The sequence below is a fragment of the Pongo abelii genome, chromosome 12 (assembly GCF_028885655.2).
Source record: "Pongo abelii isolate AG06213 chromosome 12, NHGRI_mPonAbe1-v2.0_pri, whole genome shotgun sequence".
Classification (NCBI taxonomy): domain Eukaryota; kingdom Metazoa; phylum Chordata; class Mammalia; order Primates; family Hominidae; genus Pongo; species Pongo abelii.
The window spans coordinates 64,941,061-64,967,303 of NC_071997.2; the positions used below are offsets into that span (position 1 = coordinate 64,941,061).

At 35.4% G+C, this 26,243-nt stretch overlaps 1 long non-coding RNA gene across 1 annotated transcript; it reads left to right on the plus strand.

Moving 5' to 3' along the window:
• The first annotated feature begins 161 nt into the window (after positions 1-161).
• LOC134759700 (uncharacterized) lies at positions 162-24,861 on the plus strand. Its single transcript, XR_010136280.1, has 3 exons — positions 162-576; positions 12,543-12,594; positions 20,803-24,861. It is a non-coding gene; the product is annotated as an uncharacterized LOC134759700 (long non-coding RNA).
• Positions 24,862-26,243: the final 1,382 nt, after the last annotated feature.

The following is a 26,243-nucleotide window of genomic DNA, read 5'->3' on the forward strand; positions in this document are numbered from 1 at the left end:
GATCTGTTACTGTTTGTAGATAGAGTTCACTGTTCTGTGCTCAATTTAATATTTGTAATTGAGCATGCATTGCTTAGGGACCATAATCCCTGTATCTAACTCTCTAAGTATAAGTCCTATCCTTTGTATACAAAGAGAATAAAACATAATCTAGCCAGGTGCAGTATGGGAAAGGCCAGTAGAAGTCACAGAGGTATGCTTGGCTGTGAGGGTTTATAGGATAAAAGGGGGAAGAAAGTCCTAACTGAATACTCACAGTTAAGAAGACATCTAAACAAAATGGAGGTCAGATTAATGCCTAAAGGAAAGAATAATTTTTTTTTACACTATCTCCAATTCTTCTGACTCCCACCCCCTATACCAGGATGTCCCTTTTAGAGAATAAAACACGTAGCTAGAATACAGAGAGAATTAAAAAACAGAAGAGGGGGAGGAGTGAAAGCCACTGACTAATTAATCCTCCATTTTTCACATCAGGGAAAACCTTGGCATACAGTGATGATGAATCAATGCTGCTGACAGATGCATCGTGTTGGGATTCCAATCATCTAATTCTTCCATCAACAGAAATGACAGGTAATTACCAGATTATCGGAAGGTTTAAAAAATATAGGAGTGAATACCACACAAGCACTAGTACCATTGCCTGACTCATCCTGTTTAAAGATTTAGGACTATCTTCTGAATTGATCCACACTCCTAGAGAGGGCTGGGATGAGGGTGGAAGGAGTCAGTTAAATACTGCAGGTCAGTTCCTCTTAGGAGAGAACTCTTTTTTGATTAGCAAAAACAAAACAAGCCAAAAAACCTCTGAAGGGTCCTGGCATTTGGGGAAAGATAGGTCTTAAGATGTGGCCAGTTATGAGATAAGGGTAAATAAGGACAGCACTGAATTGCTCTGCATAAGAAACTGGGAAGAACTTTTAGTTTCCAGGGACAGGCATAAGAGAGGGGCTGAGGAAGTCTAGAGATGAAAGAAGATGGAAAACCACCATCAAGAAAAAGTCACAAAATGAGAAATTCTACATAGTACAAATAGCCAAGGAACTCTTAAGAACTCAATGTCTAATATTAATCTTATCTGTAGTGCTATCACTCAGTGTAACTACTCACCAAATCAACAGTAAAAGTCTATTACACATAGACCTTTGATAAGTGTCTTGTTTGGACTATATTTTGAATTAAAAACAGAGGGTTCTGTTCTATGTTGGGCCAACAAAAGAAAGAGAAGGGAGGTCAGAGACAAATGAGATAAAAAAATCAGTCGAAGCTAAAAATTCAAACTAGATATAATTATAAGAAAGAAGTCCCACAGCATCCTTAAAGATACTAGGTTGCACAGTGCATTTTCCTCCACAGTGAGATGGAAACTCAAATTGTCTAAAACTTAAATGTTAAAAACCCTGTAAGGCTACAGGGAAAAAAAATATAGAAGTAAAGAAAGAAAAATGTAGTAGTGATATGTTCTGTTTGTTGGTGTTACAATAAACAGTTAAAAATAACTTATTTTTTCTGGTTTTCTGAAATGTATATACTAACTGTTCATTGCTTTAAAATGGAAACAATTGTTTTGACTTAAGAAGATGCTCTATCTTGTTTTCTGAATAAATGTGGAAAAGAAAAAGTAAATTATTCCCCAAAGGTGGTTTATGCAGACCCTGTACTGTGGGCATAGTTTCCTTAATGTTCACCCTAGACCCAACTGTTGATTTTGAGTTTTACTTGCAAAATAAACAGTGGGCCAAAAGCAAAACATTGATAAAATTGAAGTTGATCTGATTTATTCTAAAAGCAGAGACTTGCCTAAGGCAAAATTCCTTAGGTAAACATTCCAACAGCAAAAAGACGGCTATGAGCTTGTACTTAAACCAGGTGAATTTTCATTCATAAAATTCTTTCCTGCTCCTATTACAACATCATGAAAAAATGAAAAACTGCTGCCCTTGGACTTTCAATTTAGTATTTATATGCTTTGTAGGAAATAAGTGACTGTGTGAAAAATGTATAAGACACCCAATTAATTTTTGTTCATGTGGTAAGTTTTAATAAATATATTTGAAATCACATTGAACCAACATTGGAAATCAAGTCTTAATTTTAAAAAACAGATTTTGCTCTCTATCTAATACATGTTTAGATATTTTTAGATGGAAGGTCAGGCTACTATTTATCTATGGTATATAAATTTGTTGTTGGTTTCAGTGTTTACTAGTGATAGATAAATTTCATCTCATATATCAAATCTCTCCTTTTCTTTTCCAACCCTTTGCTCCAAGGAGGTCAGTCCACCTAAACATTTTTTCACAAGAGTAGTGCTCATCTATTTCTATACAAATCAATGCTCTGGTTTTCCTCTTGCTCATTTACAAACAATATTTTTCCGCATTTGAATTATGGTGTTTTCAAAAATTAAGTTTCCAAACTTTTGAGAGGGAAAATAAAACAAATGCCCAATGGCTCCTTATTCCCTCTCACATTAAGTGCTTAGTACATTTTTCAATAGCCTCGATATTCTACGTTCCCCACACTCCTCCACACCATGCTTCTTAGCCAACATACCTATGTTTCCAGCCAGAATACGACAACATAGCATTTCAGCCCCTCTTCATTCCTTTGCTCATGATGTTCTTCCCAGTGCCTTGTTTTCCATTCTTGGCCCGAATTTTTATTGCTCAAGGTCTCTCATGAGGTGGCAGTCAAGCTGTGAGCTGATGCTAGAGTCATCTCTAGCCTTGACTGGCGTTAAGGAATCCACTTAAAAGCTCACTCACATGGTTACTGGCTGTTGGCCGAGGCCTCCATTCCTCACCACATGGCCTCTCCATAAGCTGCCTGAGTGTCCTCACATCTGGCTTCCTCCAGACTTATTAATGAGAGAGAGAGGGAGAGAGAAAGGGGAGGAAAGAGTAAGGGAGAGAAAATAATTTTTAATGAGAGAGAAAAACAGAGAGTGAGAGAGAGGATTAAAAGAGAGTGAGAGAGAGAATAAGAGAAAAGCCACACAAGAAAGTGAATACCAGGAGGTGGGGCTTCCTAGGAGTCATCTTGGGGGCTGGCTACCATAGCTACCACACTTAGAAGCCCAGACTGGGGCCTGGCTTCTTGTAGTTCTTTAATCATTACTCTTTCATGATTTCTTTCTTCTCAGGACATCTTTAGAACAAATTCTCTGCCACAGTTAGGTTTTAATGATGCCACTTTCTGAAATTTTTAAATTTGTTTCACTTTAATCTTTTCTAGTGCAATATAAGCTCCTTAAGTACAGTAACTAAGGCTTACTTCAATTATGGAATACACTTATTTCATAATTTCTATCTCATTTTTAGCAATATCAGGCTTAATAAATATTTAGATGAGTCTACTTTAGGGTAGCCTTGTTCAGTGGTTGTGAACACTGGATGGCCATTAAAATCACCTGGGGAGATTTTAAAAAATACTGATGCACAGGTGAAATTCCCAAATGGATATTGGTATTTGCTTAAATGACTCCAACATGATTCCAATGGGCAGTCAATGGCTTAGAATAAATACTTTCTGCTTCAATCATAAGATTAAAAGGAACGTATTTTCAATTATGCCTTTTTGTTCATTATCCTGAAATCTCACGAAATAAAATATTTGAAACTTTTTATACAGTTCTCTTAATTAAAATAATTGCGATATTAAGTTTGCCTAAGCCCATTTGTGAAACCAGTTTCATTCACATATATAGTTTTTTTCTTCATATTATGTCAGAAATAGAAATTTGCATAATTACTTTGCTAAAATGTGCAATTACCATGTCATCTAATAGAAAAATCGAGTCACCAAATATAATTAACAAACAATTGCCGAAAAAACAAAAACAACCAAAATGGCTATAACTGCAGTTCAAAAATTATTTCCCATAGACAATTAAAATTGATAGTCTGAAGACTGCTTTCAACCCAGCCATTTAGGATCTGTCAGGAGAGAAAGTGTAAATTGCAGTTGAAGTTCTTAAATCTCTTCCTTTCTTTTACATTTTCCATGAGGCTTTTAAATTTCCCATCAATTCTGCATCCAAAAGCTCAAGGTCCACCCTCCCCAACCACAATCCACAATCCTGAAAAGGATGGAGTAAAAGGAGCGGAGCCCTTCTGATACAGAAGAATTTTTCAAAGACATGGCTTCTGTGGCTTGGGACGTCACAAGAAAAAGATTCTTTACTGCCTGGTTAGAAAAATCAGCTGTTTTCAATTGCTTATTTAATGGTGTTAGACTTAGTTCTTTTACCACTCTAATTCTCATCCCCTAATTTGAAGAACTAAGTCATGGGCTCATTTACCTCTTAAGAATAAGATGTTTCTGGGCTAGAAGGAGCTCATTTGAAACTGTTAACTAATTCAAGTCAGAGGCTAAGGTTTAGGTCAATGATTCTCAAATGCAGTGCACATCCTTTACATTTTTTGTAAAGTATTTATCTAGGTTCTATACCAGACCTAATCAGCATCTTATAAAATTTGCACCTATGGGCACTGAGAGATTTTAAGACAGAACTAAGCTTTTCTCTGCATCTTGGCACCCAGGGTATTTCTGGAATCCTCTCCCTGTCCAGCATAAATAGATCAGACTAACAAAAAGTACATGACTGTTGAAAGCAAATCGAGACAAAGTAAAATTGCAGCTCTTAAACAGAAAATAGAAATTCTGTTTATCATTGGTGTTTCTGATTAATAGATGAAATAATGCAGAATTATAGAGTTTATAATAGTGCTTAAGAGTAGACCAAAACAGAACTCACCCAGAAAATTTTCTCCTATATTTCTAAAGGAATCCAAAAAATCTCCCTCATGCTAAAATGCTTAAAAGCCAAATTTCTGCACCACAGACAAAAATGAACAGGATTTGACATCATACATTTTGCCTTCTTACCTTATTTTTAGCCTCATGTCAAACTGTATCTCAATTTCCTCTCATTTAGGCCAGATTCTTTTGGTCTCGAGTTATTGAAAGCTTAATTTTTAAATAGGGACTTTATATATTACCTCTAAAGTCACTAGTTTAGCACTTTAATTCTCCTGTTTCTTGTTGGATTTTATAAAATAGAACAAAATGCAGTAAGTTGTTTACACAATTGTCAAAACATTCGTGCATAAGATGGCAATGCTGTCAAAATAAACTATTAGCCTGCAAGCAGGTCCAGAAAATGAGTACCTCAGTTGTCCATTCAACTGATGAATGAAAATCTGTTGGGCAATATAATTCTAGAAGTATTAATGTGTAATACATGAAAGTACAGGTTTTAAATATGAACCCTGCAGAGAAATTTTCCCCCAGTAGTTGAGATATAATTTGTTACAATTAAACGTAGTTACCATGTTACCTAAATTCATTTATTATATATTTTATTCTAAATATTTGACTGGTTAAGAAAACCAAAAAACAATTCTGACTTAAGAAAACTAAAGAACAGTAGTGAGAGATCAGAGATATAACTAACTGAGAGCTTCTTAAACAGGCAAAAACAAATAGAAATTCAAATGGAATTGTGTTTGAAAAGTATATTTCCTGAAATATGCTTTAATAGTCTAATTGGAACAAGCTAATGGAGGTAACTTCTACAGTGTTAATATAATGTCTCAAATGAGTTGACATAAAAGACACAAGTGATATTGTAAAGTCAGTATTTTCTCATTTTCTTCCTGGAAATGACCAGAGAAAGAGATGTAATAAACTACCTTTTTGGGGCAAAAGTAAACTAAACCATAAAAAGTAAACTAAAAGTAAACTAAAACCATAAACTAAAAAGTAAGTGTAGGGTTCCTGTAAGAGTGGCCATCAAGCAGAGATGTGTGCAGAAGGGACAGGAGAAAAAACATTATAACTTCAGATCTAAGAAAGAGTCAACAAAATACACCTCTTAAAAGACAGTGGCACTCTCTGGGGTGCAAAATCCAAATACTTTGTTGAAAACAATGGGAATAGGATTCATGTACTGGAGGCAGGAACTCCCCTGGACCTGGTTTACTTCCGAGAATAAAAAAGATGGCAATAAACCAGGAATTATGCACATTAACTATATTTGGAGAAGGAAGTAGTGAGAGCCAAAATTTGGCACTGTGAAAAACTTCCATAGTGTCTATTCTCAGTGTCTTGAGAAAATTAAAGATTAGACAAATTCATATACAAAATTCTGGGTCAGTCCCAGGATAATTCTGCTAACATGGAATATAGCCCTGAAATCTCATACACAAAACTCCTGAAGATAAACCTATCTCGGATAAATTCATCCACTTTAATCATAAATAATGAAACAAGGAAACACCATCAGAGCCACACAAATATATTACAAGGAAAAGGAGGAAAACAAGAGAAATATCTTACAAATGAAAAATATTTGAAAGAAGTTCTATTGTAGCAGAAAAATTGGGACCAAATTATTTACCAGAAATTTTAAAGGTTCAATCAAGCAATATCTTTTATGAAGAAAGAGGATGAAAAAGATATTTAAAAACTCAAGGAAGAGGCCATAAGACAATAGGAAGAGATAAAATATAAATTCAACTATAAAGTGAAAGAGAAAAATAACAAAACCATTAAGAAAATAAAGGTAAAATAGGAAGAAGCACAATGGAGAAAAAATACAGAAAACACAATAAAACACATAAAAGAAATAAGAAAAGTAAGGCAATGAAATGGAAACTAAAAAGTAAAATGAACTAGAGGCAAACTGACCCAAGATTTGAATAGAGTGCTCCCTAAAAAATTTTTTTAAAACATGTAATTTACAGTAGTTTAAGAATTTTTACTGAAATAAAAGATTTGGATTCATACGGTGAAAGAGCAATCTTTGTGAAAGAAATATGTATGCAAAATAATAGACCAGGCTCGGTGGCTCACGCCTATAATCCTAGCACTTTGGGAGGCCGAGGCGGGTGGATTGTCTAAGCTTAGGAGTTCGAGACCAGCCTGGGCAACACAGTAAAACCCCATCTCTACTAAAATACAAAAAAAAAAAAAAAAAAAAATAGCCAGGTGTGGTGGCATGCTCCTGTAGTCCCAGCTACTCAGGAGGTTGAGGCAGGAGAATTGCTTGAAGCTGGGAGGTGGAGGTTGCAGTGAGCCAAGATTGCACCACTGCACTCCAGCCTGGGTGACAGAGCAAGACTCCATTTCTAAATAATAATAATAATAATAAGCAAGACACGTCCTAGAAAACTTACAGAATTCTAATGAAAATGAAATGAAGATTTGGATAACAAAACATCAAGGGATGGGGTGGGGTATCACAGTGTGCTCAGGCTTTTCCATAGAGAAATTCAAAGCTAGACATTGTATAGGAATCCTACAACATCCTTAGGAAAAGAAAGTGGGTGGAAGATGGGGAACCTAAGAATTTTATACCCAGTCAAGCTATGATTTTAAAAATAAAGCAATATACTAAAACCATAAGAACTCAGAAAATATTGTCCCCATGGGTCCTTCTTGAGTAATCACAAGAATAAGAACATTTATAGAAAAGATGATTGATGACAGCATTTGCTCTCTTAACACTGAGGACTAAGAGTTAAAAACTATGTAGGAGTAGAGTTATAGGGAAGTACAGGCATCATAAGCTCTTGCAGTGTAGAAATACATAACTAACAAAAATGGAAAAGGCAGGGGGAAGGAAGATGAGAAGTAGTATAAGCTTTTCTATTTCCTCATCTTTAATAGCTGCAGATCAAAGCACATCACTGAAAGCTAACAAATCATTAGTAAAGATATAATTATAGAGACAGTGGTTAATAGCATGAAAGATAAGATAATCAACCCAAGCCAAATGATACAGGAGAGGGAACAGAGAAGGAAAAAAGGAACATCTTTATCATTGCCTATGATAACAACTTAGGTGTGTTTAAAGAAATGGGGAAATAGAAGATTAGTGAATTATATGATGTTCTTGTCATAAAGATACTCATTAGAACAAAAATTAAAACTTTCTAATTATTAGGAGACATAAATAAGCATATGTATAAAGGGAGCCTACATGAAAGATTTTTAACAGGCATAAAAGCAAAGAGTAAAACTTAACATGACAACTAAGACTAACTACATCTATCATTCATCATAAGTATAAATAAGTTAACTCAGCCATTAAGAGAAAGTGATACCTAACTCTGTAGGGTAAAAAAGACACACCTGAAATACAGAAGTTCAGAGGGAAAAATAGAAGGATGAGCAAAAGTTTTCCAGGTGAATACATGTAAAGAGAAAGCAAAGCTCACAATTTTCATATCAGACAGGATTGAATTTAGGTTCCAAATCACTGAATAAGACAAAGAAGTTTATTTTCTAAAACCACAGGGTAAAATTCAAAATGGAAATATAATAGCAATGTCTGTACATGAAATAATATAGTCAGTATACTGTTCAAAAGACAGAAACTATTGCAACCATCCCCCTTTTCTTTAGGATATAGGAAGTCACAAGAGAAGGTTTCCCTCATACTAAAAATGAGATACAGCTGGATAATCTAAAAAAAAATACTTTTCTTGAACCTGTCAGAGAGTGAGGTTACAAGGCAACCTACTGAGTTGAATTAAAAAACATGAGAAGTTCCTCACACACAAACTGCCTAACGTTTGGCAGAGCAGGATAGGAGGAGGTGGCCTCCATTTTGCTAATTATACTCTCTTTTTGTCATCTGTTCTTTTAATTTTTTTCTTTATCTGCCTTCTTTTAGATTGAATATTTTTATGGTGTTAATCTACCTCCAGTATTAGCTTTTTAGTTTTGCCTTTTTTATTAAAAAAAAAAAAAAGTATTAGAGTCGGGTATGGTGGCTCACACCTGTAATCCCAACAGTTTGGGAGGCCAAGGCCCGATCACTTGAGGCCAGGAGTTTGAAATTGGCCTGAGCATCAAAGCCAGACCTCATCTCTACAAAAAATGTTTAAAACATTAGCCAGCCATGGTGGCACTGCTTGTAATCCCAGTTTCTTGTGAGGCTGAGGCAGGAGGATTACTGAAATACAGGAGGTCAAGACTGCAGTGAGCTATGATGGCACCACTGCACTCCAGCCTGGGCAACAGAGCAAGATCTTGTCTCTAAAAAAAAAAAAATGTATTTTTATTTTTAGTTTTTCTTCTAGGTTTTTCAAGAAATATCTTTAACATCATATTTTGCTTAAATAATTTTGTATTACTTATGTATAAGAAACTTAAAACAGCATACTTTGATTTCCTCTTTTATACTTCATAAATTGGATTTGAATTCTACATATTTTTTAATCTCACAATACATTGTTAATATTTTACTTAAGATAGTCAATTATCTTTTCATGAATTTACCTAAAATGATTTGAGAAGACATAGAAATTCTGAACAAACCAATTACCATACAATAAATAAAATTATTAAACAGCTATTTCTCCAAAAGTACCAGACCATACATTTTCAAAAATGAATTTTGTGAGGAACAAATTGTCTCATGCTATTTAAATTATTTTAGCATACAGTAAAGAAAGAAAATCTTCTAACTCCTTTATAAGGTGGTCATATAATTGATGCCAATGTTTAAAATAGATTTCACACGCACAAAAACTGGTGACCAATTTCACCCAAAGAATCCCGAATAACATATTAGAAAACAGAATCCATCAAGGCATTACAAGAATATATCAGAGTATGACTGAGTGGGGTTGGATTATCTAGTACAGTAAGTTCTCGTTTAATATCATCAGTAGGGTCTTGGAAACCATGACTTTAAGCAAAAAGACTTAGAACAACCAATTTAACCACAGGCTAATTGAAATAAACAAGAGTTAAGTTCCTGCTACATATTTCTGGTAAAAAAGCAGCACCAAACTTCTAAAACAAGACCCAAAACACTTCTAATATTAAACATTGATATAAAAATGAGCTACACATATATTTAAGAAAGATTAATAAAAACAAATAAGATCATTTTTTTACCCACTTATTCCAGTTCAAGGTGGTGGGTGGCCAGAGCCTATCTCGGCAGCTCAGGGTGCAAGGTGGGAACCAGCCCTGACCAGGACCCCCTCCTACGGCAGGGCACACTCACACCTGTACACGCTCACTCCCTCTGGGCTCATGTAGACGTGCAGATTCACCTAAGCTGCACATCTTTGGGATGTGGGAGGAAGCTGAGTAGGTAACCTATGCAGCCATGGGGAGAACGTGCAGACAGTGGCCACTGATGGGAACTGACTTTTTTTTTTTCCCATCAGCATTATAATGAAACAACGTTGAACAAAATGACATTATTCCAGGACCTTCTGTACTATAAGGATGTTTTAATGTTCAAAAATCTAATAATATAAATGTGAAATTGAAAACAGAAGAGATAACTCACAAAAACTTCACTTATTGGTAATAAAAACTTTAAATAACAGTGGCTTACATAAAATAAGTTTACGTCTCTCTCCTCAAATAGATTAAGCATAAGCAGTTGCTTAATAAACAGTGGTACCTTAGTTTTGAAGAAATTATGGCCCCAACTAAAATTAGTGGACTCTAGTAATAAAGGTAAAAAGCGATGATAGATATCGGGAGCATCAAATAGTATCTGCTGTAGTTATCTTCATTAAGGATGATAATAAGACATTTGAAAAAAAGCAATATTTGCTTTTTAAGAAAAACTCAATAAGATAAATAGTATAACAACAACTATTAGCAGTATAAAAGCCTGAAATGTAATTAAAAAGAAAACTGAAAGCATCTTCATTAAAGTCAGGAATAAGTGGCTGGGCGTGGTGGCTCACACCTGGAATCCCAGCACTTTGGGAGGGAGGATCACGAGGTCAGGAGTTCAAGACCAGCCTGGCCAACATGGTGAAACCCCGTCTCTACTAAAAATACAAAAATTAGCCAGGCATGGTGGTGTGCACCTGTAATCCCAGCTACTCAGGAGGCTGAGGCAGGAGCATTGCTTGAACCTGGGAGGCAGAGGTTGCAGTGAGCCAAAATTATGCCACTGCACTCCACCCCGGGTGACAGGGCGAGACTCCATCTAAAAAAAAAAAAAAAAAAAAAAAGAATAATAAAAAATAAAATAAATAAAAAGAGGTTTTGTTTTCAAACTTTAAAATGATCTAAACCTATTGACATTAGCACATTCTTTATTAAGTTTTCCATTCAATTTTGTAAAATATGGGCAAAATATATTAAAATATTCAAATAATTGCACATATACCACATTACAAGGATGGTAATGCTGACAAAACAGAACTTATGCTTTCATGAGGTACATATGTATAATTTTAATGAGTGTGACATACTAAAAGGCATAGGCCTATTGATGTGTGGCATTTACACATTAAAACATTTTAGGTTTAATGCTGTATTTTGTTTCTACAATAGTTGAGAATAGTTTAATAAAATTAAATATTTTGTCATATTATTTAAATTCTGTTATTATAATCCATGCTTTAGGTATATCTTGGTCCAAATGCTCAAATAATGTCCTGGGGTCAGTCTTTCCATCTGTCTGTCTGTACTTCTGTCTCTCACCTCTGTGTTTCTCTGTTGACTTCATCTTAGCCAAGTTCTCTCCATATAATGAGAAAGATGGATCCTAACATTCCCACATTTACCTGGTTTTCAAGCTCAACCTCTTACAAAAAGACAAGGATGAGTTCATGTCCTTTGTAGCGACATGGATGAAGACCCCACTCTGTTCCCATCTCCCTCACTAAGCAAGAAGCTTGATTATTCCTGCTCCATCACATGCAACCCTTGAGGCAGGGAAGTGACCTCTTAATTGACAACACTAACAAAATCATGTGACTTACAAGAGAGGCAGTTTCTAAAAAGAAGAAATATGGACAGACAAAACAGTAACATTTTTATTTTCTTGAATTAGCTCTTGTCCAAAAAAAAAAAAAAGCTGTTTATCATTATTCTAGACTGTTTGTTTTCTGAGATAGCAAGAAATAACACAGTTCCTTTCAACACCAGGCAACTAACTATGTCATATCACAAACACATTTGCCTGTTTTGAAACATTGGTTGTGGTCTTTATATTTAAGAGAAGACAAGACTGCTGATCAAAGGGGCGGATTACCTTAGGAAAGGATTATTGAAATCTCACATAATTCTCATATTTTTGTTTTGAAGTTGTATATATTCCAAATTAAGGAGAACTAAATACTTTAAGCAACCTATGGGATAAAACATAGGAATAGTTCTATGTGTCTGGGAAATGTTCTAAAATTGGTTAATTAAGCTGAAAATAACAAATAATCAATTCAAATGGTGTCACATAACAGCCAGAAAATATTAAAATGTATCCAGAACATTCCCATGAAAGCTCACATATTTAGAACACACATTTCTCCTGCCATGTCAACCTTGGTTATGCACTTACAGCATTTTCATTTCTCTGATGCTGGGTTGTTGATCAAGTTTCTGCTTGTGTTCTGTGTCTAGAATAATCAATGCATGTGTCACAATACTGTGAACCCAGTTGAAAAAGTCAGTTTATAAACTTAACCATGGAAATCTTGGGTTTGAAAACTCTCTATCATTTAGTTAAAAGAGGATAAGCTAAATATTGTGTTACTTTTCTTCTTCAGGTGCCTATTTTAAAAAGGGAACCTGTCAGCATAAACCTTCAAAGACCTACAGGTAAAATGTACCCTGCGTTGAAAATATTTCTCTAAATAAACATTTTGCAGTATTAAAATTTTATATTAGAGTTTTTGTCTATTTGGATGACAAATTTTGTCTATTTGCCTCAGCCTAATGAGTAGCTGGGACTACAGACACACGCCACCACGCCCAGCTAATTTTTGTATTTTGTTTTGTTTTGTTTTGTTTTCTTTTGTTTTGTTTTTATTATTATTATACTTTTAAGTTTTAGGATACATGTGCACAACGTGCAGGTTTGTTACATATGTATACATGTGCCATGTTGGTGTGCTGCACCCATGAACTTGTCATTTAGCATTAGGTATATCTCCTAATGCTGTCCTTCCCCCCTCCCCCCACCCCACAACAGTCCCCAGAGTGTGATGTTCCCCTTCCTGTGTCCATGTGTTCTCATTGTTCAATTCCCATCTATGAGTGTATTTTTAGTAGAGACAGGGTTTCACCGTGTTGGCCAGGCTGGTCTCAAACTCCTGACCTCAAGGGATCTGCCCACCTCAGCCTCCCGAAGTGCTGGGATTACAGGTGTGAGTCACCACCCCCAGCCACAAAACCTCTTTTTAAAGTTGACTTATTCAATTTATAGGTCCTCAACTTTCACACATATATCCTGTCTGTTTTATGAGGAAAAAGAAGGGATAATTGTAGGCAGTATTAAGACAATTAATATAACACAAACAAAATAACCCAAACAAGATTGTATGTAACAAATCAGTTAAAAAACCAGACACACCGAAAAGCACTTTTAACAGCTACCATACCCTGCAACAACTATATTGACATCAAAATGGTTTTGGGCCTATTTGTTTTAAAATAAGTCAAATTTGATTACATATTAGAGTAGCTGCTACAAGACTGAAAAGAAAAGCCTCCACGACAAGATAAATCAAAGGCTATACATTGAAATAAAATGTGCATAAAGAGGGAATTACATTACATTGAAGTATAGCAGTGACTGCTCTGCTCATATAAAGAATTCAGGGGGCAGGGGGAGAGAGAGCATCAGGATAAACAGCTAATGCATGCAGGGCTTAATACCTAGATGATGGGTTGATCAGGGCAGCAAACCACCATGACATACGTTTACCTATGTAACAAACCTGTACATCCTGCACATGTATCCCAGAACTTAAAATAAAATTAAAAGAATTGCACCATCAGCATAGAATTGAAAATGAAGGCTTAAGCAAATATTAACAAATAAAGCAGTAATAAAACAAGACAAGTCATAATTTAATTTAAAATAAATCTGAAATGATAGTAATATTTGTATAAACTCTTTTTAGTTGGGCGAAAGACTGAAAATGTTAAGTTTTAAAATTTTTAGGTTTTTTTTTATATATGTATTAATTAAAATTATATATGTACTTAACAAAAGTCTTCTCTTGGTAAAAGCTAAGAATTCTATCAATAAAAGTTATAGATTATTGCTACCTCAAATTATGGCAATACATGTTATTATTTTTAATATTTCTAACATGAAGCATGCACATTGTAATTATTCTTTTTGTGGGATATAGATTTATACAAAAGTTAAATTAGTCTGAGTATAGTGGGTCAGGTCTGTAATCTCAGCACTTTGGGAGGCCAAAGTGGGTGGATCACTTGAGTCCAGGAATTTGAGACCAGCCTGACCAGCATGGTGAAACCCTGCCTCCACTAAAAATACAAAAATTAGCTAGGTGTGGGGGTAGGCAGCTGTAATCCCAGCTACTTGGGAGGCTGAGGCAGGAGAATCACTTGAACCCGGGAGGCAGAGGTTGCAGCGAGCCAAAATCACGCCACTGCACTCCAGCCTGGGCAACAGGGTGAGACTCTGTCTCAAAAAAAAAAAAACAGACAATAAAAAAGTGAAAAGTTAAATTAGAAAGTGACTATTATAACAAACATGATCTTTACAGAAAACAATCCACACAATTCCTATAAATGTCAATCATCCATTATGAACTCTAAATATTATTTGCTATTATTACATTTAATATTTCCAGGAAGCCATCTATTATTATATCAAGTTAACTAGTGCAAGCCTTATAGTTAAAATGTTGGTATTGAATTGAAACATTATGGTTTCAAAATATATTAACAATAGTAGCACATATACACAAAACCGAGTGTACGTGTGCATGTGTGTATTGTATATAAATGACATGACATATATACAAAACTCGAATCTACTACCTTTAGAGTAACAGAACCTTGAGGGGATCTTGAATATTAATCTTTTTTATTTTTTATAGAGACAGGGTCTGGCTATGTTGCCCAGGCTGGCCTCAAACTCCTGGGCTTAAGTGATCCTCCTGTCTCAGCCTCCCGAGTGGCCAGTACTATAGGTGTGCATCACTGTACCCAGCTTGGCTCTCCTTCATTTTCATAGTGAGTAAACACATGTCCAGAGAATTTATTTAGGCAACGAATTAACGACAAAACCAAAAGTAGCAATATTTTAAAAGTTAATATATGGATTTATGAATGTTTTGTGTTATTTGGGGCCATGGAAAATATAATGTATTTATCCTAGACCAGGGAGCTTCTCATGAGTAATCAGTATACAGAATACAATATATATACAGAAATATATATATTTTTTCTATTGAAAATATCTAAAATTGGCAGTTTTGTCTCTAGTATCCAGATAAAGTACCTAATAGACAGACAGTCTGTTTGATAACAACTAAAAACTGATGAAAATTAAAAGTTCAACTACTTTAGGGCTCTACAGAGTCAACAAAAGCAGGCAGATTTTGGAGGGGTGTTAAAACTTGGAGGCAGTAATCTGTAGAAAGAAAGATTTCCCTATCTGAGGTTTTGGGCTAAAGTCAAGCACAACTGTGGCAGAGTGAAAAGTGGCTAAATTACCATGAAAAAGTCTACCATCTTTCTGTTTAGAGGAACTAAGAGAAGGAGCCAAGGTAAACAGGGCTGCCAGAGAGAAAATATCAGAACAGACAGTGCCAGATAAGGCAAATTCAAAATTCCATGTATAAACTCTCTTCAAATCTCTGGCTGACCCTTGAATGTTACATATGCTAAGCTGACTAAAAGGAGTATGAAATCAGATCTGAACTTCCACCATAGTCAAAGCAGAATTTTTTTGTTTGAGTCCAGCCAAATTAACTGCCTACTAAAACAAAAACGTCAGCACTCTTTAGAGGAATATAACCAAATCCAGTCTCCAGAACATAACCAACACAATGTCCAGGATACAATCCAAAATGATTTGACATACAAAGAGCCAGAAAATGTGATCTAATCTCCAAGGAAAAGATAATCAGCAAAGGCAAACTCTATAGTGATCAAGATGTTAGAATAATCAGGCAGGGCACAGTGGCTCATTCCTGTTGTCCCAGCACTTTGGGAGGCTGAGATGGGCAGATCACTTGAGGCCAGGAGTTTGAGACCAGCCTGGCCAACATGGTGAAAACCCATCTCTACTAAAAATACAAAAATTAGCTGGGCTTAGTGGTGCGTGTCTGCAATCCCAGCTACTTGGGAGTCTGAGGCAGGAGAATCACTTGAACCTGGGAGGTGGAGTTGGCAGTCAGCCGAGATCATACCACTGCACACCAGCCTGGGCAACAGAGTGAGACTCTGCCTCAAACAAACCAAACAATCAAACAAAAAAAAAAAAAAAGAAGAAGAAGAAGAATCAGGCAAAGACTTTAAAGCAGCTAAACCATGCTTAATGATGTACAAATATGTTTACATACATACAAACATGTTTGCAATGAATAAAATGAAATATCAGCTGAGAAACTATAAGAAAGTGAAAATTTTAGAACTAAAACTACATGTCTAAAATTTAAAGAATTCATATGATGAGCTCAATAGCTGCATGATAATGATAGCATAAAAATTCAGTTAACCTGAGGATCATTTAAAATATTCAATCTAAAGAAGACAGAGAAAATGATAGAAATAAAGTATAAAAAATCTTGGGTACTTGTACTACAAATCAAATGGATAACTGGAGTTCCAGAAGGAAAAGAGTAAAAGAATGGGACAGAAAATATGTGAAACTAAAGGACCAAAAACTTTCCAAATTTAGTGAAAAACCTAATTACACATCCAAGAAGTTTAGTGAGTCTGAAACAGTCTAAATATGAAGAAAATCAGGTCTACAAGTATTATAGTTGAAGTGCTAAAGACCAAGCCAAATTGTCTTGGCCAAATAAAGTATTTAATGTTTGTTGATTTTAAAATAAATAATTCTGAAAATATAATTGAGGTGGAAATGCTTTTGCCTTAAATTTTTATTACATACTTATGCACGGCTTTAGGTAAGTATAAAAATGTCATTAAATAATATGTGCAGATAGATTTGTATAAAAAACTGAAGGAAAAAATTAGGTTATGGGCATCCTAAAAGTAACATAATTTACTAAAATATATAATAATAAAAAGAAATCCATAAAAGACTACAGGTATACCTCAGAGATATTGTGGATTTGGGTCCAGAGCATTGCAATAAAGTGAATATTGCAATAAAGTGAGTCACATGAATTTTTTAGTTTCCTAGTACATATAATAGCTGTGTCTATGCTATACTGTTTTCTATTAAGTATACAATAGCTGATAGCAGTGATATTTTGAGAATGGAAAAATAATTTAAAAAGGGAAGAGATAAGAACTTAAAAAAAGTGTACAATAGCATTACGTCCAAAACGCATTGTACATACCTTAATTTAAAAATACTTTATTGCAGCTGGGTGGGGTGGCTCATGCCTGTAATCTTGGCACTTTGGGAGACCAAGGTGGGCGGATCACTTGAGGCCAAGAGTTCAAGGCCAGCATGGTTAACATGGTGAAACCCTGCCTCTACTAAAATACAAAAATTAGCTGGGCCTTATGCCTGTAATCCCAGCTACTCAGGAGGCTGAGGCATGAGAATCGCTTGAACCTGGGAGGCAGAGGTTGCAATAAGCCGAGCTTGCACCACTGCACTCCAGCCTGAGTGACAGAGTGAGACTGTCTCATAAAATAAAATACCTTATTGCTAAAAAGATGCTAACAATTATCTGAGCCTTCAGCAAGTCGTAATTTTTTTGCAGGTGGAGAGTCTTTCCTCCATGTTGATGGCAGCTGATTGCTCACGGTAGTGGTTGCGGAAGCTTAGGGTAGCTGTGGCAGTTTCTTAAAATAATAAAACAATGATGTTTGCCACATCTACAGACTCTTCCTGTCATTAAACATTTCCCTGTAGCATGCAATGTTGTTTGATAGCATTTTACTCACATAGAACTTCTTTCAAAATTGAAGTCAGTATTCTCAAACACTGCTGCTGCTTTACCAACTAAGTTTATGAAAATATCCTAAAACTTTATTGCCATTTCAATAATGTTCACAGTATCTTCACCCATAAATAGACTCCATCTCAAGAAACTACTTTCTTTGTTCTTGCATAAAAACAACTCTTAAACTGTTAAAAGTTTTATCAAGATTGCAGCACTCAGGGACACCTTCAGGCTCTACTGCTAATTCTAGTTATTTTGCCATTCCCACCACTTCTGTAGTTACTTCCTCTACAGAAGTCTTGAAGCCCTCAAGTCATCCATGAGGATTGGAATCAACTTCTTCCAAACCCCTGTTAATGTAGATATTTTGGCCTCCTCCCATGAATCATTAATGTTCTTAATGGAGTCTAGAATGATGCATCCTTTCCAGAAGGTTTTCAATTTTATTTTGCCCAGCTCCATCACAGGAATCACTATCTATGGCAGCTATAGCTGTGCAAATATATTTCTTAAATAATAAGAATTGAAAGTCATGGTATTCTTCACTGCCATTTACCTGTCAAGAAAACAAAAAGGCACTTCACTTGATGACCATAATTAAGCAGTAATAATTATTAATTTTGTCAAATTTCAATCTTTAGTATACTTTTTTTAATAGTCTGTAAGATCAAATGGAAAGTACACACAAACACTTCTACATATCAATGTGTCATGGTTATCTCAAGGAAAAGTACTTGGTGCATGCTGAATTAGCTGCTTTTTTTTTTAACATGAAATATCAATTTCACTTGAAAGAATGTCAATATCTGGTTATTCGGCCTTAAATATTTGGTAGACATCATCTCAAACATGATCAAAGTTAATTTGTCGCTTCAAGGAGAAAAATGGAAATTATTTTTTGGCAAGGATAAAGTTCAAGCTTTCAAACAAAAATTAAAATTTTGGAAAACTTGTATCAGCTATCAGGAAGCTTGACAATTTCCCAAAGCAGTAAGACATTTCTTGAGATCAGTGGTGATAATAAAGAAGGTGATCATATCATGAAATGTGCCAACATTTGGAAGATCTGCATAACTCAGTGAACCAGTATTTTCCAAATAATTGCATGAAGATATTTTACACATATGTAAAAAGCCTATTCAAATAAAATATAGACCAATCAGTTTTAACATACCAGAGTATGAAAAGTTTATTGGTTTGGTTCAAATTCTACATTGCAACTAACTTTATTTTTCATTGATAGCTTTAACTGAGATATAATTGACATACAATAAATTTTGCATATTTAACTTGTATAATTTGGCTGGGCATTGTAGCTCATACCTATAGTCCCAGCAGTTTGGGAGGCTGAGGTAGGAGGATCACTTGAGGCCAGGAGTTCGAGACCAGCCTGGGAATTTTTTCTTGTCACTACCAAGAAAAAAATGTAATAAATAGTACAATTTTATAAGTTTGGAGTATGTATGCAGCCATAAAAACACCAAAAGCAAATAGTGAACATATCCATCAACCCCCAAGCTTCTCTCCTTTGTAATCCTTCCCACTCTCCCCTCCTTTCTTCCTGCATCCTCAAGCAATGACTGATCTACCTTCTGCCACAATCCATGGCTTTCCATTTTCTGGAGTTTTATATAAGCCATAAAACTATTTTCACCATTTTACCTTCCTATAGGGAGCATATGAGAGTTCTAGTTCCTCCAGATGCTGCCAACACTGATATGGCCAGTGCTATAATTTGAATATTTGGGCTTCCTTAAAACTCATGTTAAAATTTGATTCCCAGTGTTGGAGGTGGGGCCCAGTGGGAGGTGTTTGGGTCATGGGAGTGGATCCCCCCTGCTGGGGTGAGGGCGTTCTCACTCTATTAGTTCCTGCTAGCCAAAGCTGGTTGTTAAAAAGAGCTTGGCACCTCCCTGCTCTCTCTTGCACTGTGATTTCTATTTTTTTAGAGACAGTCTCAATCTGTCACACAGGCTGGAGTACAATGGTGTGATCACGACTCACTGTAGCCTCAAACTCCTAGCCTCGAGCCATTCTCTCACTTCAGCCTCCAAGTAGCTGTGACTACAGGTGCACAACACTGCACATGGCTAATTATTTTTTTGTGTGTGTGTAGAGATAGGGTCTTACAATGTTGCTTAGGCTGGTCTTGAATTCCTGGCCTCAAGTGATCCTCCCACCTGAACCTCCCAAAGTGTTGGGATTACAGGCATGAACCACCACATCCAGCTTGCCCTGTGATTTCTACATACTGGCTTTCTTTCCTTTTCTGCCATGAATAGAGGCAGCTTGAGGCTCTCACTAGATGCAGATGCTGGCATTATGCTTCTTGTACAGCCTGCAGACCCACAAGCCAAAAAAAAAAAAAAAAAAACTCTTTATAAATTACCCAGCCTCTGGTATTTCTTTATAGCAATACAAATAGACATGTCTTTTTAATGTTAATCATTCTAATATGTGTGTAATGATATCTCAGTAGCCCTTATGGAGAAACTCTACTAGGGCAGTGTGGAGGAGAAATGTGGGGTTGGAGCCCCCCACACAGAGTCCCCACTGGGGCACTGCCTAGTGGAGCTGTGAGAAGAGGGCCACGATCCTCCACACCCCAGAAGGTAGATCCACTAACAGCTTGCACCATGCACCTGGAAAAGCCGTGGGCACTCAATGCCAGTTCTTGAGAGCAGTCATAGGAGCTGAGCCCTGCACAGCGCAGAGCTGCCCAAGGCCTTGGGAGCCCACTCCTTGCAATCAGTGAGGCCTGGATATGAGACATGGAGTCAAAGTAGATCATTTTGGAGTATTGAGATTTAATGACTGCTTTGCTGGGATCTGGAATTGCGTGGGGCCTGTAGCCCCTTTGTTTTGGCAGATTTTTCCCTTTTGGAAAGGGAGTATTTACCCAATGCCTGTACCCCCATTGGATCTTGGAAGTAATCAATGTGCTTTTTATTTTAAGGCTCATAGGCAGAAGGGACCTGCATTGCCTCAGAGAGACTTTGGACTTGGACTTTTAACGCTGGAATGAGTTAAGACTTCGGAGGACTGTTGGGAAAGCATGATTATATTTTGAAACGTAAGAAGGACATGAAATTTGGGAGGGATGGGGACAGAATGATATGGTTTGGCTCTGTGTCCCCACTCAAACCTCATGTTGACTTGTAATCCTCAATGTTGAAGGAGGGACCTGGTGGGAGGTGATTGAATGATGGGGGTGGTTTCTAATGGTTTAGCACCATCCCGCTAGTGCTGTCTTATGATCAGAGTTTACATGAGATCTGGTTGTTTGGAAGCGTATAGCACCTCTCCCTTTGCTCTCTTTTCTTCCTGCTCTGGCCATGTGAAGGCCAAGCCTGCTTCCCTTTCACCTTCTGCCATGGTTGTAAGTTTCCTGAGGCATCCCAAGAAGCAGAAGCCTATAAAGCTTGCAGAACCATATTAAAACTCTTTTCTTATGAATTAGTCTCCACTAGTTCTTTACAGCAATGCGAGAACAGGCTAATACAGTGCCTTTTGCCCATTAAAAAAATGAGTTGTTTTCTGTCTTATGGTTGAGATTTGGAAGTAATTTATGTATTCTGGATACAGGTCCTTAATCATGATGTAATTTGCCAAGATTTTTCTCTTATTCTATAGGTAGTTGTTTCACTTTCTTGATGATATCTTTTGAAACATAAAGCTTTTGATTTAGATGAAGCTCAATTTTTTGTTTTGTTTTGTCACTTGTGCTTTTGGTGTTATAGCTAAGAATCTACTGCTAATTCAAAGTCATAAAAATTTACTCCTATGTTTTCTACTAAGAGTTTTACAGTTTTAGCCCTTACATTAAGTTCTATGATCTATTTTGAATTAATTTTTGTATATGGTATGACATAGGGGGTCTCACTTAATGCTTTGGCATATGGATATTCAGTTGTCTTAGCACCATTTGTTGATAAGACTTTTCTTTTCCCATTGAATGATTTTTGGTACATGCTATGGTTTGAATGTTTGTGCTCTTCAAAACTCATGTTGAAATTTGTCATTTTAACAGCATTAAGAAGTGAGACCTTTAAACAGGCCACGAGGGCTCCACCCTCATGGATGGGATTGGTCCTGTTATAAAAGGGTGACTGGGCCCCTCTTACTCTGTCTTGCCCTTCTTCCTTCCTTCATGGGACGACACAGAAAGAAGGCCGTTGCAAGACACCAGCCCCTTGATTTTGAACTTCACAGCCTCTAGAATAGTGAGCCAACAAATCTGTTCATTATAAATTACCCAGTCTCAGATATTCTGTTATAGCAGCAAAAACAGACTAAGATAGCAGCCTTGTTGAAAATAAACTAATGAAAAACATTAGTTTAAGGAATACTGAGATATTTAGGTTATCTATTTCTTGAGTGAGCTTTGGTTATTTGTAACTTCCAAGGAATTTTTCAATTAATCTATGTTGTCAAATATGTTGGCATTAAGATTGTTCATAATATTCTTATCATTCTTTCTGTACAATCTGCAGTGATGTCACCTCTCTTGTTCTTAATATTAGTAATTTGTGTCTTTTCCTTTTTAAATAAATGACTTTTGGAGTCATTCATTTTTCTTTTTTATATTTCATTAAATCAGCTTTGATCTTTATTGTTTCCTTTCTTCTGCATACTTTTTTATTACGATTATTATTTTGAAATTGTCATGCTATATTGCATAGGCTGGCCTCCAACTCCTGGGATCAAGCAGTCCTCCTGCCTCAGCCTGGGATTACAAGTATGTAATACTGGGATTACAAGTATGTACCACCACACCTGGCTTTGATTAATTTTAATTCACTTTTCTTTTTGTAGTTTCTTAGACTGAAGGCAGTTTGGGGCCTTTTTTGGGATCTTATTTTTTCAGATAGGTATTTAGTGCTATAAATTTTCCCCTAAGTACTTCTTTAGCAGTACATCACATTCTGTTATGTTTTGTTCTTATTTTCATTCATACCAAAATGTCTAATTTTTTTAAAAAATTTTGTTCATGGATGATTTAGAGATGTGTACTTTCCACATATTTAAGGATTTTCTAGGGATCATTTTGTTATCAATTTCTAATAAAATTCCACTGAAAGCAGAGAACATTCTTTGTATGACTTGAGTATTTTAAAATTGAGAATTATTTTGTGGTCTGGAATATGGTCTAACTTGATAAATGCTTCATGTGCCCATGAGAAGAATGTGTATTCTGTTGTTGGGTGTGGAGTGTTCTGTTATTCACATGAAGTTGGTTGATGGTGTTGCTCAACTCTATTTTACCCTGCTTACTTTCTGCTTATTTGTTCTATCAGTTAATGAGAGGGCATATTCAAATCTCAGAATGTAATTGAGGATTTGTCCTTTTCTTTTTGCAGTTCTATCAGTGTCTATTTCACGTGTTTTGAAGCTGCTGAGTACACACATATTTGAGATAGTTATGTTCTCTTGATTGACCTTTATTGTTATGACATGGCTTTCCGCTCTGGAAATATTTGCTATAAAATTTATTTTATGTGATATTAATACAGCCAGTCAAGATTTCTTTTGACTAGCATTAGTATGACAAATCCTTGCCACATTTTTACTTTAAGCTACCTGTGTCCTTATATTTAAAGTGTACTTCTTGTAGGCACCATATAGTTGCGTACTCTTTTATTAAAATCCAATCTGCCAATCTCTGCCTTCTAATTAGAATGTTTAGATCATTTCCATTCCACATGATTGATATGGTTAGGTTTAACTTTCATACTTATATTGGTTTCCTACTTCTTCCACATGTTCTTGTTCCCTATTTTTTCCTGCCTTTTTAAGGATTTTTATTATTTCATTTAATCTTCTGTGTTAGACTACTAGTTATAACTCTATTTTGTTATTTCAGTAGTTGCTTTAGGATTTATAGTATATACTTTAAATTTTAATCAGTCTTATCTTCAAGTGATACCACTTTATGCATAGTGTAAGATGTTGACCACATTATACAGGCTGTTGATGCCTTGCACATGAATGCAGGACCATAAAAATGACTGTGCAAGCTGAAACCATTCAAAACAATCTTAATAATCAATGGGAAAATTTACAATTGTTCCATGACCTTTAAAAATGTTTGTCAAAAAATGAAAAACCATTTCAGTTGTAAATGTATTCAGAAATTAAAACTAGAAAAGCTAATATTTACAATATAAAACATTAGAAATATTGAGTAGTTTTTTGTTTTTTGTAAAACATTTATCAGGTAGTTTGAACAATGCTTGCCTTTTTCTTCCTCTCATTAACTTACAATATAAGGTGAGCCTCTTTTCCATGGTATGATGAGTTATACTCCAAGTTTGGTTCAGCTTAACAATATTTTAAAATTTATACTCTTAATGTCTTGAAATAGTCCAAAGTCCACTCAATGTGAAGTTTTTTTGCCAATGTCATTTCCTCTGGGACATCTTAAATGTTTTAGTCACAACCACTTTCCCCACTCATATTGTTCACCTTCACTAAGCAACTCTGACTGCATAGACTCTTGAAAGGTGCCAACATTCCCATCAACAGCTATTTTTCCCATACCTCCATTTATGTTGGATTTGAAATTTCACTTTTGATGTTATCGCTTTTTGTTTTTTTTGCTACACTTTCATCTTTATTGGTTAGTTCCACCTTTCAAAGATCCATCTTCGTAAAACAGCACATGGGTTTATCAGGAGGCATACAATTACAACCTTTGCTGTGTATGTAATGAATTACAGGTGTGCAGGGACCAATCACAGGCAGACCTTGAATAGAAGTGACATGATTGGTCACTTATGATTCACATCTGTTTTTTAGGTAGTGATTTGTGAACTGAGGAAGCTGTAAAGTCTGTACTTCATGCAATTATTCACAGATAATATACTTGTGTTAACAGAAAGTTGAACAGTGTTGTTGGGGGAATAGTGTTAGGTAACCAAACCTCATGCATGTCAAAAGCGCAAAATAAGGAATGTCTATTCTTTCATTATTTTCCTTCTGGCCTTTATGCTATTGTCATGTACTTAACTTTGACATGTTATAAACTCCACATTATTATTGTTTAACCAGCCAATTATCTTTTAAAGAGATGTAATAACTTTTTGAAACTTAAATATTACCCAGGTGTTTATCATTTCCAATTGTTCATCATTCCTTTGTGTAGATCCATATTTCCACTTTCCTAATTGCGCCGATGTATCTTGAAATCCACTTTTTCATGTAGTTTATCTTTTTAAAATTTGGTTATTTCAGCAAGAAGAGTACATGCGGTCCTTGTTATTCCATCTTGGAATACAACTAATTTTTAAGAAATTACTTTTTGAGTGTTGGTGTAATATCAAAGAAAAATATCCACAGTTATCTGAAAAGACTATCACAATACTTCATCCTTTCCCAACTACATATCTGCATGAGACTGAATTTTTCTGTATACTTCTACTATAACAATTTAAACAAATTAAATGGCGAAATATATGTGAGAATGCAGATATCTCCTATAAAGTCGGATATCAAAGAGTTGCCAAAAAGTAATGCTATTTTCTTCGCCAGATTGTTTTAAAAAATGTTTTTCATAACAGGCACATTTGTTAACATCTAATGGTTTTTCAAATATACTAATAAATATATCACTTTTAATATGGTAAATATCAACAGATAAAACGCACTTAAGCAAACGCTTTTTGTAGTCCTCAACTAAAGAGTATAAAAAGGCCCTAGGACTTAAAACGCCTGAATACCAGTACTCTATAAGTGTGCATCTTACCAGAAACCTTAATTTTACTACTTGCATTGAAGTTTTATTAGCAGCTTGAGGTATACCATTATATCTTGGACTAGGAAATTAATTTTTCCTCAGTAGATTTAAAACCAGAACATCCAGAAGTTACTAAATGAAGTGAAATGAAGGCATTTTAAAGTAGCTATGCATTTTATGTATTCTGTTCTTTTGTTTAATAGTTGAACGAAAAAAGGCAACCTCTATGTGGGCTAATACAATCAAAACCTACCCACCCACACACATAAAGTACAGCAATCATCTATAACAGAAATTGGGATTGGAAAAAGTATTCTCCTGGGCTATAAGAGACCTACAGAATAGTCATGGTATTTTTGGCACAAATGCCCAAAATGCTTTAATTCTTTCCTGATAATTTCCACAGATAACTAGTTCTTATGAATTGTTTCCAGATGATAGTATACTCAGTGGTTAAGATCACAATATTTGGAATTAAGATTATTTGGGTTTAAACTCTAGCTCCAACTTCTAAATGTGGGATTTTGAGAAAGTCAATCTGATTACTTTCCCTATTTGTAAAATGGGTGTAAAAGTATTACTTTATATGGTTGTTTTGGGAAGTAAATTAAATAAATATAGTTGAAGCCACTTAGCAATGTTATATAAGTCTAGCAATTACA